This window comes from Palaemon carinicauda, chromosome 1 (genome assembly GCF_036898095.1).
Source record: "Palaemon carinicauda isolate YSFRI2023 chromosome 1, ASM3689809v2, whole genome shotgun sequence".
NCBI classification, from domain to species: Eukaryota; Metazoa; Arthropoda; class Malacostraca; order Decapoda; family Palaemonidae; genus Palaemon; species Palaemon carinicauda.
The window spans coordinates 132,860,562-132,866,677 of NC_090725.1; positions in this window are offsets into that span (position 1 = coordinate 132,860,562).

Here is a 6,116-nt window from a genome sequence, read left to right on the forward strand (position 1 = left end):
ATATATATGGTAAATGTCTAGGAGAAGGCCGCACCCGTTTTTCAAGTATTAACGACGAAAAACGGCAAAAAACAACCAGATTATTGTTGCACATTGCATAGAAACATGAGGAAATGAATTTAAAAGAAACTAAGACTTAACTCTTACACATAAAATGCAAGCATAAACCTACTACTACAATTATGGGGGATCCCAGTGGGAAGCGGGGTTTTTGGGTGGGGGGAGGAGGAGAAAAGTGATTTTTCGGGGCACTACCGAACCTAATACAACCAAATAACCTACCCTGGGGGCCTGTACCCCTACCTAAGCCTACCGGGGGGGGGAGGCTCCACCACCCCTGCGACCCCCCCTTAAGGCCACGGTGATTTTCAGGGCACCACCGAACCTAATACACCCACCTAACCTAGGGGCTATGTACCCCTACCGGGGGGGGGCCCCCCCCTGCGACCCCCCTTAAGGACACTACCTAACACATCCATCAAACCAAATCCAAAGTGATGGTACTGCTGTATAAATCGTTATACTATCACCATTATAATATACTCCATAAATTAATGAAGCTTACCTTAAACTGTTGGTTGATAAAGATGTGCTGCTGCTTTGAGGAAAACATGAAAGCCGTTGTGAAGGTTCCTTGACATGCAGGACAATTTTTATTTAGTAAAATTAAATTGTGTCTCTGGCACAAATCCACTAGTTTTTCCATATTCCTCGAATAAGTTACAACAAATTCATTGTAAGTTAGGAAACAGTCAGGACAAGAAGATGGAATTTCAACTTCTTGTGCAACATGAGATGACGTGCTTGCTATAGCCTCCATGTCTAAAAACGAAATGAAATGCCTGGGTAAGATAATGTATTGTCGCGCTGCTGTATTGTCGCGCTGTGATTGGCCAAACATGTATGACGTCATAGTGGATAGGCGCTGTGATTGGCCAAACGTAAGACTTCATAGTGGACTAGTTTGTCTGCGGATTATACTGGTTACAGGGCTCATTTGAGCAAAAATAAGACTGTCAACAATAACAACAGACTTAGAAAAAATCTGGGAGGAAGACAAGAGTAGCGTGAGTTTGATCGTCGATATTTCGACTAATATTGATTTTCACTAAATTATCTCACTCGTATACCACTATTTACATACATTCCTACACATTCTAGTAAAAATAAATTGAATATCACTTATATCTTCATGCGGCCCTCTCCTAGACATTAACCATATATATATATATACTATATTTATATATATATATATATATATATACTATATTTATATATATATATATATATATATATATATTATATGCATGTATGCATGTATATATACATATATATGTAGATATATATATATATATATATATATATTGTGAGGATTCAAGATGACAGACCATAGAAAAGTGATGCTTTATTTCCGACACTGGCAAAGTACATTGACCTGTGCGGACGGCATTGTAGCATGGTGAAAAGCCAACCACGAAAAGGTGAAAAAGGCGGGGCATTTGTGCTTTCTTCAGTTAACATTACAATAAATATGAAAGTCCACGCTTGACATATAATAAAGAAATGTATATAGGAATGAAAGGTCGATGATTCTGCGCCAGACTGAATAAATAAAATGTACAGAAAAATATATACAAAAATTATAATATTGCCTCAAGCGTTGTAGGACATTGTCCTTACAACTACTCCCCGCCAAAACAATTATTAAAAGGGGAACATTTTAATGATTGTGTGAAAGAGATAGATAACAAACATAGGTGCTTTTAGCCTCTGTATCGAGACGAGGGTTGCAGGCGTCCCCTTCTTCGGGACACTAGCGCTGGAGGGCCATTATCTCCGCCTTGTGCATCAGGCAGTTGAAGGATGCCGCCCTGGTGTTGCAACCCGGGGAGTTCAACTGCTGGTTGCAGTTTCCTTGGACCGTGTTTGGGAGGCCTTCTTGTGTCTTCTGTTTTATTCTGGGGAGGCACTCGTGGGCGCCGCCCTTGCTGCTCGGGTACGTTGTCGTTGTCTTCTGTGTGAGCAGGCTTTAATTTCCACGGTCAACCAGTCTTCTGCTCTATGGACCATGATCTTGAATGCCTTATTTGTCCTCTCCAGCACACGATACGGCCACTTGAACAGATGTGAGTGGGGGGCAGTGACCGTCTTGTCTGACAAATGCATAAGGGCAGGTGTCCAGCGAGACCGGCCTGAAATGTTTCGTCCAGTCCGTGTATGTTTTGTGGCACGGCGTGAATTTTACTGCCCTTTTATGCTGTCAGGCGAGACTGACGTCTTCGGTGTCTGGATTGGAAGAGAAAAACTCTCCAGGGACCACGAACATTTCCCCATAGACTTTTCTGCTGAAGATGCATCACCATTTACTTTCGGAGCCGTTCGAAGGCCGAGGAGGACCCAGGGGAGTTGCTTGACCCAATGCTCGTCCTTGCATCGGGCCATTAGGGCTGCCTTTAGGGACCGATGGCTCCTTTCGACTATGCCGTTGGCTGCGGGGTTGTAGGCAGTCGTACTGTGCAGGTTAGTCCCCATCAGGCGGGCGAGGGATGCCCACAGGTCCGAGATGAAAACGGGTCCCCTTTCGGTTGTCATGTCGTCTGGGATCCCGAAATGGCTGACCCAGCTTGAGTGAAGGGCCTGGGCACAGGCGTCTGTTGATGCTTTGGTCATGGATGTTGCTTCCGGCCACCTCGTTGATCGATCGATGATTGTGAGGAGGTATCTGACGTTGCCCAAGGGTGGCAAGGGCCCCATGACCTCACTTGGATTGTGGGAAATTGCCGACTCCTGACTTGGTTTGGCAGCCAACCTTGCCGGTATGACACGCAGTGCATGCACGTGCCCACTCTCGTGAGTCCTTCCTTATTCTCGGCCACACGCCTTGTCGGTCATCATCTTGGTGGTGGTCCTTGATGAGGGGTGGGAGAGGTCGTGTGTGACGTCCAATACCAGCCTTCGCCTTGATGGTGGGATAAAAGGTCGAGGACGACCTGTGCTGGTATCCCAGAGCAGAGAGGGATCCTTGGGATGTAATAGTAAAAAATGGGGATACCCCACATCAAACCACAGTTGTAAAAGAATAATATAGAACACATTCTTACAATAATATGACTAAGTAACTAAGCATTTCTGAGCAATTTGAATACATGAGACGTCGGCGCCAACCGCGCCAGCTGCTGGCAATAAAAAGCATGCAAATCAAGAATGGATTGGAGATGCGAAATTCTCCAACACACAAGTAAAGGGTACTCAATTTAGTCAATGAGGAAGAAGCCGAAGCATCCATGAATGCAAAATCACTCAAAAAGCTATGAAAACACACAGAAAAAACTCCAAGCAACCGTCAAGATGGCATCTACAAAGGAATGGTTTTACAGAAAACGTGTTAGTTGTAGCAAACTGGGATCGGGAGTTATAACGGCTCTCAAGCCCACGTATCCAATCATATACCATATCCTACAAGAAAAGGTTAACTCTATTCGGGGAAGGATAGCCATGGCTTGTTTTAAACACGTCCCTGGTGTATGTACAATATCTCTTGGGATATTTGCTCTGGATGTAAGAACTCCTTGATACCTCTTCAGGTAAAATTCTCTGTTTATATCAGAAATATCTCAAGTAGAAAGCTGCCTTATGAGGAACTTCCATCAAGACAACATGGCTCGAGCACAAATATATATATATATATTTATATATATATATATATATATACATATATATATATATATATATATGTGCATATTTATAAGCATATATATATATATATATATGCCTATCTATCTATCTATCTATCTATCTATCCATCTATCTATATATATATATATATATATATATATATATATGTATATATATATATATATATATATATATATATATATATATCTTCGATTGCCTTCTTACCATTATGGCTAAGATACAAGAAGATGATAGAAAGGCTTCTTTTGTCTTTGTTGGTGATTTTAATGCTCATCATAGGGAGTGGTTAAGTTCTATCTCTCCTACCGATCGCCATGGCTTAAGAGCTTTAGACTTTGCCTCTGAATCAGGCTGTGAGCAAATCATAAATGAAGCTACTCACAGGTCTGGTAATTGCTTGGACCTCGTATACACTGACTCCCCTGGCGTTATAACTAGTAAGGTTGGTTCTCCAGTCGGGACATCTGATCATGCCTTGATTTCATTAGTAGTGAAGACTGAGCAACCTGTCCCTGATATATCATATTCTTGTAAAATTTATATGAAATCCCAAGCAGACTGGAATGGGATTTTGCATGATCTTTTGTGCTTGAATTGGTCACAATTATATAATAGTGTAGATCCTGTTGTCCCTTTGAATGAGAATCTAGTCAACATAATTGATAGGCGTATCCCTTCTCGTGTGCTAAGGTACCGAGTGAAGGACAAACCGTGGTTCAATGATGATTGTAGACGTGCTTATTTGGAGAAGCAGGAGGCCTATCACCTTTGGAAGGGTAACAGATCAGATTTGACCTGGAACAACTATACTCAGCTTCGAGCTTTTGCTCAGAGTTTATGCCTCAACTGAAAAGGAGTAAAATTTAACCATAAAAGAAACCCTTTCTGGTACAACTCAGGAACATAAATGGTGGTCTACCCTTAAATCTGCACTCTTTGGTGTAGATGCAACAGTTCCTCCTTTACTTAAACCAGATGGCTCAGTCACTCACCGTCCAAAGGAAAAGGCCACCCTTTTAGCTGATATTTTTGACAGCAAACAAAGTAATGAAAAACTTGAACTTCCTCCTTCCTGTTTTCCTGAGGCTAAATTAACTAGTTTAGCTTTTTGATCTCGTGAGATTAAAGCTCTGTTGATGGACCTTGATGCTTATGGAGGTGTAGACCCAAATGGTATTTTACCTTTATTTTTTATAAAGACAGCAGATTTCTTAGCTCCGAAGTTATCAGTTATTTTGCGCAAGTTAGCAAGAAGGGGAGCTTTTAGCACTTGTTGGAGAATTGGTAATGTTACTCCTCTATGTAAATGTGTTTGTGGTAGCTCAAGTCCCACTGATTACCGCCCAATTTCCATAACTCCCATATTATCTAAAGTTTTTGAACGTCTTCTGGCAAAACGTCTTAATAGGTTTGCTGAAGGTAATCATCTACTCCCTAGTTTGCAATTTGGTTTTCGTAAAGGCCTTGGAGCATGATACCCTTCTTATAATTTCCAATGCTGTACAGAAATCCCTTGATTGTGGTCAGGAAGTTCGTATGATTGGCCTTGATTTTAGTGCTGCCTTTGACCGTGTTAATCATGAGGCCCTTGTTTTCAAACTGAAACAGTTGGGAGTGGGCGGGTCGTTTCTTAGCATTATTATTTTTTTTTAAGTAATACATCTCAAAGAGTTGTAGTTGATGGGCACCATAGTGAGTATAGGAATGTGATATCCGGTGTTACACAAGGTAGTGTTCTTGGCCCATTACTTTTCATACTATATACACATGACATGTGGTTTGGCCTAGAAAACAAGCTTGTTGCATATGCAGATGATGCTACTCTCTTTGCATCAATTCCATCCCCTGAATGTAGATCTGGGGTTGGTGAATCCCTTAATAGAGATTTAGCTAAAATTAGTGCATGGTGCAAATTATGGGGTATGAAGTTGAATCCTAACAAAACTCAAAGTATGATTATAAGTAGGTCAAGGACGGTGGCTCCTCAACATCCGGATCTCAGTATTGATAATGTTTCTTTAAATTTGTATGATTCTTTAAAATTTTAGGTGTGATTCTCGACAGCAAATTTACTTTTGAGAAACATATAAGGTTTGTGTCTTCTTCAATTGCACAAAAAATAGGCTTATTGAGAAAGTCTTTCAAGATTTTCGGTGATCAATCTATTCTGAAGAAGTGTTTTAATTCTTTCATTCTACCTTGTTTTGAGTATTGTTATCCTGTCTGGTCTTCAGCTGCTGATTCTCATCTTAATTTGTTGGACAGAAACTTACGGTCTATTAAATTCTTATTCCTGATCTAGATATTAATCTCTGGCACCGTCGTTCAATTAGTTCATTATGCATGTTGCATAAGATTTTTCATAACTCGACCATCCTTTACACTCGGATCTCCCTGGACAATTCTATCCTGTTCGTAAT